This window comes from Perca fluviatilis, unplaced genomic scaffold (genome assembly GCF_010015445.1).
Source record: "Perca fluviatilis unplaced genomic scaffold, GENO_Pfluv_1.0 PFLUV_unplaced_scaf_97, whole genome shotgun sequence".
NCBI lineage: Eukaryota > Metazoa > Chordata > Actinopteri > Perciformes > Percidae > Perca > Perca fluviatilis.
Window position 1 is genome coordinate 9,233 of NW_024375778.1, and position 10,771 is coordinate 20,003.

General features: G+C 42.3%; 2 long non-coding RNA genes across 2 annotated transcripts; both read right to left on the reverse strand.

Annotated features, from left to right (window-relative positions):
- Positions 1-6,593: 6,593 nt before the first annotated feature.
- LOC120555358 lies at positions 6,594-7,082 on the reverse strand. The gene is made up of 3 exons (XR_005638698.1): positions 6,951-7,082; positions 6,761-6,868; positions 6,594-6,658 (listed from the first exon to the last, which is right to left on the reverse strand). It is a non-coding gene; the product is annotated as an uncharacterized LOC120555358 (long non-coding RNA).
- Positions 7,083-7,087: 5 nt separating this feature from the next.
- Positions 7,088-7,465, reverse strand: LOC120555357. Its single transcript, XR_005638697.1, has 3 exons — positions 7,397-7,465; positions 7,225-7,312; positions 7,088-7,117 (listed from the first exon to the last, which is right to left on the reverse strand). It is a non-coding gene; the product is annotated as an uncharacterized LOC120555357 (long non-coding RNA).
- Between the last annotated feature and the right edge of the window lie 3,306 nt (positions 7,466-10,771).

Here is a 10,771-nt window from a genome sequence, read left to right on the forward strand (position 1 = left end):
TGCTATGAATGGGATAGCAGCCCCCAGTAGAGGCAGTAGAAACCCTCCTGTTTGATTGATTGTCTTTTTTTTTTTTAAATGTTTAACTTTTTTATCAGCTATCAGTCTAATAACTTTCTTCTTTTTCTTTAACAGCTTGTACTGAATATTAGACAACGGTATGTGACCTTGTAAGACATTCAAAGATATTTCACAAAGGGCATTAATAAAGTCTGGACTAGCGTTGCTCACAATGACACCTCGCTCTCGGGGTGATGCCTTATGTAGCATGTCTAACAATGTAAAATTCCTCTCCATTCGGTTTGACATTATTACACCTTTTTTCACAAGGAACGTATACAACCTGCTGTTGGGGATATCAGGGCGGTTCTGAGTCTTAAAATATCGGGGTTGTGGTTTTATAATCTATCAATAGATAGCCAAAGGTGTAACTAGTTGCATCGTTAAAAGCCTCTAAAAATATTTACTATTACCGGGGAACATTTGGCGTGCCAGTAAGCTTATCTGATGTTGATCTCTAGCATTTTGAAAATAATCATATAGTTTGTATTCAAACTGATTGTACGACTAGCTTTACGCTAGAATAAACAGATTCTGCACTAGATATATACAACTAAGACGTCTATGATGGACATACTGGGTGAAAACTTTTTGAACTTCCAAATTATCACTGGCTTGATTCATTAAATCGTCTATAATGAGCAAATTATTCTTAGTAGTAGGCAAAGAGTGTTTCGTCAGAGAGCGATTCGGGAGACCTTGTACAAAGTTTATATTCCAACGTTTTGAAGTAATTGATCGTATATTGGTTGCCAACATGAATAGATGTATACAATGTTATCGATTTTTTGTGAAATAACGACGACATGTTTTCAATAATGTCTTTGACAAAGTATGTTTTTTCCACAATTAGAGGGACCACTGATAACAAGGCTGAAAGGGTGTTTGAAGCCTACCATCAAATCCTGAAACATCCTAGTAGCCATAAGGTACAGTTGTAGTAGTCTTGGAGCACCGCGTGGCGTTTATTATGCGACCTGTACCTCCTGGTGAGTGTGTGTGCTTTTTTGAGATGGAACTGTTTTTGTCGCGTGTTATTGTGAAGGCCGTTGTGGTCAGATGGTTTAGGAGGCTGCGGCTGCTTGGTCACAAAGGATTGAACGAAGCCCAATTAACGATTCATGTGTAACCACTTTGGCATTTGTGGCATTGAGGGTTACACCCTTGCGATTAACCTGTGTATTTCCTTGGCGGTCCTATAAGCATAGCATTTAGGACCCGAAACTAAACTCAGTTATATAATCTTCGGTAGGAGCCCACAGACTTGGCGCTATTTAGTTCATCCGTTAAATCGCCAAGGTAAGGACCTAGAGGTGGGATCCACTCACCGTCTCTGCTTGTGAACAGAATGCTGTCAGTGTCAACATATAAAATACCGTTCCTGCAGTTTATCCAACAAATCATATAGCTCCATGCGAGGCATAGGCTGTGGTCATGGCCCCTATAAAAACATTCACATCTTTTACTCTGGATGACGACCCCTCTGTGTATCGCCATTGGACAATCGCTACTTCTGGTGAGATGAATGAGAACTGGCGAACATCAAAAGTGTCGCTGAACATGAGCTGTGTGAAGCGGGATGGTTCGGTTATGAGCTCAGCAGTAGTCATGTTACTCGCCGCAAATTTGCCCCAAAGACTATTCAGAAGCAATTTATTTGTATGCCTGACAGCTTTGTTAAAACATATCTTGGTCGGATCAAGACAGATGCCCGCCGTGTGCATAATAGTCATCTATGTACTTTTGTTTTCGTCTTCCGTTTTGATATGCCCAGGGTATCCTGAAGCTTCTTGCTACGTTTAGAAATGTTTTAACATAGGCTTTAAAAAGCTGATCAGTTTTTTTCGGGAAATGCCAAACCTCAGCAATGGAAACAATCTTATACCCTTTCTCTATGGCTTTCTGTAATTCAAGCGTCACCCAAACGCCAGACAACCACCTCTCTTGATCGCTATGTGTGCATGGTGTTGTTTGATTCATCCTGAACGGCGCACACGCACATAGGGGAACATCAGTTTACCGTTACAGTGGTAGGGCAACACAGGGTGATACAGGCCTCTGGGCGGTGCTACTGTACATTTCACAATGCCAAAGTATTTGTTTATGTCATCAAAATCCTTGTGTATTATTTGGGGGTGTCCTATTGGATAATCTCTTTTAGACTGAACAGTTGGGTACAAACTTGTGAAATCATAGTATCTGATCTTTTCATCATTTTCTACCTTGTGGTACAGTTTCATTGCATTTGTGCGGCCTCCAAAGAGGGATTCCAGGTTGAGGCGCCCTGGCTTTTCATATGTTAACATGAACTCCTTAACGTCTGGGTCATTGTCCACAGCCTGTCTCCAATCACATTCCCACATCACCACAACTTTCAGCTGATGCTTATTTTTTAGAGCAGACACTCTGTTATGGAACTCCGATAGCAGTTCACCCTGTGTTTTTTTGTTTTTGGTGAGAGGATTGATTTCACCTGACGACAGCGCACTTATCACAGCCGTGAAAGAAGCAGCCATTAAATTCATAACACACGTTTTGTGTGTGCTTCACAATAGCCATCTACAAAGAACTGACCAAATGACTTTTCACCTCTGTTCAGAGCGTGCTGTATGTCAAGGCCCTCTCTGTCTGCAACATACTCAAGCCACTGTATTGAAACATCAGAACATGTCTTGTTTTGCCCAAGGTAGGCCCTCCGTATGTCAGAGCAACAGAATCTTTGGGGAGGAACAACGTTTTAAATACACCCATACATGAGGGGCCGAATGTAGCGTATGCAAACGGGTCTAGGCCTGTGCACTCGTGGAAGGCCTCTCTGTATATTTTGCATGCTTTAATCAAAACCGTTACATCGTTAACACAATAGCTGAGCAGCTCTTTTCGAAAGTCAAAAGGTGTGTCGCGGACCGTAACGTACCACTCCATGAACGTTTTCTTAGAGGCGTCACTCATAGCATCATAACCATATAGAGCTGGTGCAGGATACGGACCAATATAATTCTCATTCTCTCGCTTGTTAAATTCGTGTGGGAAGAAGCCTTTGAGAAGATCGGAGAACCCCATGGCTGCCGGTGTTTTAGATAGAGCCATAGGGATAAAACTGAACGAATCGATCCAACGTTGATTGAAAGTAGAATCGATCATCAGAAGCACCCTAGAACCGCGCATAGTAATAGTTGGACAAAGTTTCTGACTCACCAGATACTCTAAAACTATATAACTGTCAAAACCTGATGCATTGTGTGCTATAAAAGTATAGCCTCTGTATTTCTCCTGTCTGTAGTTCTTAATGAATGATGCGACACAGTTTGTTGTTTCGTAGCAGTTTTTTTGACCGTCCATATCCATAACGCATACAAAATTAGCTTCATGGCCCACATTGATAACGTGTTTGAAATGCGTAAAAGATATACTTATCACTACTTTCTTTGCGTTCGGCCGGGCTGTATATAGCAAGTCGCGTAAGTAGCCCCTAAAGGCTCTCTACAATGTAGGCATTTAGGTTTTTCAGCTGTGTGGATTTTTCGACACACTATATGTTGCGTGACAGGACTGCGCATATTTGATTTTATTGCAGGGGTATAAGCCCGTGTTTTCACGTCCGGGTTTTTATGGTTTTCAAAACACTGTTGCGATTTGCATATGCGTCCACAGCCTGTGCATTTAATGGTATTGTCAGGTATACAATCAAGTGTACACACATTACAAAGCCAACTACAAATGTGCCCCAGAGGGTTCTGGTAGGTCTTGTAACACCCAACGTAAGCGTCGGCGCCCCAAAAAGCCGTTTTATTTACGATGAGATAATAATGTTCGTCATGCAAATACAACCATGCTGTTTTCACATCTGGTTGGTGCGTCGCGTTTGAAGATCGTGGGTTTTTACATCCGGCTACATGATGGAATATCACAATTTTCATTTTCAAATGTTTCTGAAATCTGTCAACATCAGAGAACCTAAAACCTTATGTGTGTAGTCAAACCCAAATCACTATGCAGATGCTTAGCATAATTCATCTTCTCATCATGCGACCATCTGCTATTCACATAATGTGCCAGGCAGAGAGAAAAGCAGAGATTGTCGTTACCAGCGTTATTCTTGGGGTTATACAAAGCATTACCTTTTTCTGACAATATTTGATCGTAACCAATGCTTCCTAGTTTTCGACGTCTCCCGACACCCCTCCGACATATTGCGCCGCTATTGTCACAATTAATTCTAAAGAGTCATCGGTCAGTGAATTATCGTTACTCTGCATCGCTTGTGCGACTTGCTCCAGAAATGTGTCTGTGTTATAGCCATGCGCCTGAGTTCAACATTGTTTGGATAGGGACATCTCGGCTGGCCCCTTAACTCAACATTTAAAAGCGCTGTCCTGTGTTGCATTGCCCAAAGCCCTCGCTATTAAATCTGTTAAGGTGCTATACACCCTTTCAGGAACACTACCGATATCAGTCAAATCAATATTTCGCGGGTCGACATCTTGACCAAATTCAGCAGCATTAAAAGGGGTATCTGTCTGGATGCTATTTCGGATGTTACTTACGCAAACGCGCCCGCACCACACTGCACACACACCTGAGGATTTTCTGTGGGTGATGGAGGGGTACTATAAACGCTTGTGGACGGTTGGGGACCGGTCTGTTCATCTGTACAGGATCGTTTTGACGGCTGAACCACTCGGAAAACATGCAGGTCTCTTATTACTCTGATCTATGTCTGGGGGTCTGTATTTGATGACTGTGTAGCGTCTGTATTTGGACGGTGTATTGCTGGAATACACGTCTGAAGGACGCATTATGTGACAACTGTTCAGGGGACGGACTATCTAATTCTTGTGTTTTCTCACTGTTGCTTTCACTTAGCCTAGCACTAGGCATAGATTGGGCCCAGGCTTGAATATTTTGGCATGTATAGCACACAAACGTGCAAAATCCTGAGGATTGCTTACTGCTCTTGTGTACATCGTCCGCATGGCCATTCTAGTTCCTCGTCACTACTATCGTCACACACACCTAAGGGTTCAGATTTTTTTGTTTTTTTGGGTGGCGGTGGCATTTTCTTTTTAATTTTTTTTAAATTTTTTTTATATTGTACACAAACTATAGCCTGTTTTTTTACTGTGGGGCATATTCATAGTCTTTTAAGGCGATACTATCAGCGGTACAATCAGCGTATTGAGACGACTGACCTGATTGGCCAGCGTGGGGCCAAAACCTGTGACCAAATCAACCAAATGCGTGTTAGCTCTACCTCGGCTGGCCAGCGTTGTTCCGAAGTCTGTGACCAAACCAGTCAATTGTGTGTTAGCTGTTTGCAAGACATCTAATTTATTCATAAGAGCATCGTTTTGTTTTGCGTAATTGGCTAATTCTGATTGTATTTGTTTATAATTGCCATCTGACGCGGGTTGTTGAGGTGTAGTGTTGACACAATAGACTCAAAAGCTCTTCACCCTGAAGCAATGTCACCTGCTCAGGACCTCCTAGTGCCCCACAGTGTTCAAACTGGTTGTAAGTATTATAATTAGGCACTGCTTGCTTATCAAGGAATGGAACGTTAACCTCTAATACATTTACAGGATTGGTTACTGATGTATTCCCCCTGTTACACTTTTTATCTGACACCGTTATGACAGAGGTGTGTGGTATACAGCTGACATAGTCGGATCCTTCCTCTGTGCTATAGATACAGTTAAAGAGGTATGCACCTACATTATATTCAGGGAACACCTGCAAAGATGCCTGACTCGATTGATGGGGTGTAAGTGGTGTCTCTGCTATTCCAGCGTCTTCAGACCCTTCTGCTGTAGCTATCCGGTTTGGTTGAGGGGGTGTAGGAGCTGCCGCTGTTAGTCCTGTGTCTTCAGACCCTTCTCCGGCTTCTACGGCATGGATTGTCTAGAGGTATAACAACATATTTTTCTGGTTAAATAAAGACACGCGCGCACACACACACACACACACCCACACACGCACACACACACACACACACACACAACACAGACACACACCCACACACCTCATCAGATGTCTTTTGTAAAGGGGTGTCCTTTTGTCCCCTCTCAATGGAGTCACTCGTGGGGTGGTAGGGCTTTGGTGTACTATGTGTGAAATCACACTTAAGACGACAACAAATGCAACGACTCTAAGTCTTCGGTTCGTTGTTACTTACTAAAACAAAAGAAATGCCTTTTTAACAATATATTTTATATTTTTTTAAAATTTTAAAAATTGCAAAATACAAAGGGTTTCTCACCTCTGCAACTGTGTTAGGATCATAAGATACAGTGGCCTGGTAAGATGAAACCGGAACAAAGGAATGGTTGACGTCTTTTTGGTAGGGAAGCCTTTCTGGTATGGCTCAGTCTGTAATAAGCATTAGATTAGAAATTTTTTTATTTATTTTTTTTATTTTTTTTAAATACAACACTCTATTTTCATGTTTTTCTTTTCAATTCACCTCAATAGATCTCTTCTTAGATCCCTTCTTAGGCTTGTGTAGACATCCGTGTCTGCTCCATGGGGGTGGCCGCTGTGTGAAATCGTCCTCCGGCGTCAAATACAATGAAACTAAGTCTTCCGTAGCCTTTAGTTGCTAAAACAAAGGGAAAGGTCTTTTTAACAACATATACATTTTATTTAAAAGCTTTTATAACACATGTAAATATATTCTGCTAGATACAAAGGGGTTTCTCACCTCTGCAACTGTGTTAGGATCATAAGATACAGTGGCCTGGTAAGATGAAACCGGAACAAAGGAATGTTTGCGTCTTTTGGGCGGGGAGCCTTTCTGGTATGGCTCAGTCTGTAATAAGCATTAGATTAGATGCATTAGATTATTTTTTTTTATACAACACAGCATTTTACCGTTTTTCTTTTCAACTCACCTCAATAAATTGCTTCTTAGGCTTACGATGGTGAACGTTTTTAGGGGTAGCAGCTTTCACAGAGAGGTTTAGAGAAGCACACGGCCTTTTATCATGGTTGATTTCAGCCCTATGTGCTATCGAGTAGCCATCACCCTTTACGGATCCTTTGTTCAGGAATGGATTGTCTAGACACAGAATATATATATATACATTAGAGGGACTAGAAACACGGTGATAAATTAAATAGTAATAAATATTACAGCCTGAAAGAGATAAATAGCCCCATAAATACCTGTTTCCAACGTTCTTATTCCTTATTAGAAGGACCTTTTGTTTTATGTTCTGGTGTGTTGGGGTCTGTAGGATTGGGCTACACAGCTCTCTTTTTAAAAAACAAAAATTAATGAAAACACAGTACTAAATCAATTAATGCTGTAGTGTATAATATATTTATAGGTTTTTACCTTGTGGTATAAGTGTTTCATCAACTAACACAGCCACATTGTCCCAGCTCTTTGTAAAATCACCTAATGGCCAAACTGCATTATACAACAAAAAAAAACTTTTTAAGTCACAAATGACTGAATGAATTAAACACCTTACAATAAGCTTTTTTTTTTAAATTTACTCACCAAACGCGCCATTTCTGTAGAAACGAATCCTCTTTTCTTCAGAGGTCTTTGTTGAGGAAGCCCGAGAAAACGAGGGAAAATTTTTAGCTAGCACCTTAGCTAAAAACTGCAGGTAAAAAGTGAGCAGTCAGCCTTGAAAACAAGGGGTTTTTAAACACCACAAACCACCCTTCCTTATGACGATTTAACACCCACAACAATAGACCTCACATTTACAAGCTAACCACTGGGCTAACACGTGTTTTTACTATCGTCATATGGTACAACCACGCCGCCATTCCGAACACCACGGTCAAAAGTTTTAGCTAATTCATGAATGACTGAATGAATTAAATATCTTTGAACATCCTTAAACACAAGAGGTGCTTTTAAATTTACTTACCACTAGTAGGTATTGCTGAAAAACGAAACACCTGCGTTGCTTTCACCAAGAAGAATTAAAAAGTGAAACTCCAGAGGTTTTTTTTTTTTGATAGAGGAAAAACGTGGTAGCTATCTAGCTAGCTACCAGACTAGCTAGAAAAAAGCATCTAAAAAGAGACAGCTAGCATGAAACAAAAGGCTAAACAGGGCACTGCTGAAAAAGGATCCTCTTTTTTTTTCTCACAAAAAAGAACAACTCACTGGTATTGATTGTGGAAAAACGTGGTAGTAAGCTAGCTAGCTAGCAGAAAAGCTAAAAAGTGTGCAGACCCCCAGGTAGTACGACAGAGTGACCTCATTCGGCGCGGGTGTGAGGCCGCCTCAGCTCAAGGCCACAAGACCCTTGTTGCAGGGAGGCGTCGACCCGCGACACCGCACGTCATCACATCCGCTAGATCGCGTGCAGCTTCCGACTATTAGATGCACTACCATATTCGGCCACTAGATGGCGTTCGCGGGGTGCCGACGTTCGACCGCGACGTCATCACATCCGCTAGATGCGTCGCCGCACCGGCGATTAGGTGCACTAACATATTCAGCCACTAGATGGCGTCGCGCGAGTAACGGCGTCGCGACGCGCCGTCATCACGCACGCACATATCATCAGTTGGCATGGCGGTTTTGCGTGTGCGTGTGAGATGACGTCACACATGCACGCGCAAAACCGCCATCTTTATACTACTTATGTCAGCCAAAGAGTGATTTTTATCAAACCCACAACTTTAAAGCCAGTGGGCAAAAGAATAAACATTCCTAAGACCCGTGGGTGAAAGAATGTCTTCAATTTCAAACAGACATTTTCAAATGCAATCTGCATAACAAATTTTCAGGACACTCCGATGAAAGGGAGAAAGAAACAATGAACATTTTCCTTTCTTATCTAGTTCAGGATCCTAAGGATCTGAATACACACATATCATAAGAATGGTGAACTTTTCTGGGATCACCATTCTACTAATCACTTCTCTAAGGAAAAACTAGTTTACCAGAGAGCTTCTGATTGAAGAACAAAGATCTTCACTAAACCCAAATTGTTGCTCCCGAATCAACAAAAAATCCAATTTTCTTCCCTTGTATAATTAACACCATGGTAGGCAATTTGTATACTCATCACATAAATACATTGAATAAATTGAGCTATTTTCCAAAAGTTGTTTCTATTCAATGTGCAGTATTTTTGTCTAATTTGATCTGTCTATCGTGTAGGGAGTGTTGCAGCGTGCAAAAGCATGTCTTCATTGCAAGCATGTATATGCGTGTGTTCATGTTACCCTCCTGAAAAGATGCAAACGTCCTCCAGTCTCTTAGTCCCACCACCAACTCCATCCCCCACCTTCTGTCAATCTGCATACTGCCGAGGGTCATTTGTGCTGTTCTTCGGATGAATCCCTCCTGGGGTAAGGACAGTCATAGGACCAATGTCCTCTCTTGCCACAGTTGAAGCATGTGTCTCTAATCACTGCCCGATCCTTGCCATTGCCTTTTCCTCCTCTGCCCTGAAGACCCCTCTATTTGTGCCTCTGAAAGCTCCTCTGCCAGCACCTCTCCTTTCTTGGGACAGTGACACTACAGTTTTCATGAGAGTCAGCTGTGCATTGTCATTGTTCTGTTGTCTTTTCCTTTCTGCCTTTTCTTTCCTGTTAGCCATGATTTTCTCAGCATGTCTGGCATGTCTAACAATCTCCGTCAGAGCTGAATCTTGCAATCCAATGCATGTCTTCTCCACGTGAGCTCGAATGTCAGGGAGCAGCCCCACCCAAAATAAGTTTTTGAAATGGGCTTCCCAAAGTTCAACCACCGCTCCGGCGGTGGTTGTGCGTCTAATGCCGCTGTGTCGGTCAAAAGTCTCAGCCAGTCGGTGCTGGAAATCCTCCACCGCCTCGTCTTTCAACTGATTGGTGTTTGCGCCACGTGACATATCAATCCTGACCGGAAAAGTGGTCTCTATCCCGGTGAAGAGTTCCTCAAGGCGCGTCGTTGTAGTCATCATTTGCTCTATTATTAAGAGTTGGATGACGAATGACTGGATCGTGGGTTCGGATCTCTAGGGGAAAAAGTTTCTGATCTTTGCATACTCCATAGGCCCAAGATTTTGCATCAAAATGCGTCGTATTTCTTGAACAGTGGGCAGAAAAGTCTCAATGAATGCTTTGAGGGACTTGGAAAATTGCGCACCAGAGTCTTTACACGGGGGGAGATGGCTTGTGGCTCTTCTAATGTCAGTTTCAGTCCAGGGTCTATACAGCACACCCACTCCTCCCTGTGTAGCAACCTGAATCATTGGGAATGCATCAGCTTCATCTTCGTCTGCATCCCTCTCTGTTGTTCCTTCTGTGGGGGCTTGGAATGCTGATAATTCAGCGCCCGCGGATGCACCAGGGTGGCGGTGGAATGGGTGGAGGTTTTCTCGTGCCCGCTTGTTTCTCGCCCGTCCGTCCGTCGGCCTTTTCCTTGCTGTGGTGGGGTTTGGGTATGGCAGTGGAACGTCGAGACCTGGATCCACGCCTTTCAAACTCGGATAGAGAGGAGAAATTGTGTCAGTGACAGTGTTCATGTCTTTTTTCTTTTTTCTCCGTTTTGTTAGTATCACTCATGTTTAACAGTGTCGTCTGTTTCTGCAATTGTTTTCTCTCTCTGTTATCAGCTTCTTTCATCCACACATTAAAACATGCCTTATTATCCTCAATTTGTTCTAAAATCTCTGTTTTAATTGTTTTTTTCCCCTTTTGCTTTCTCTCTTCCTCTTCTAAAGCGTGTTTTAACATCCTTAGCTTTACTAGACTT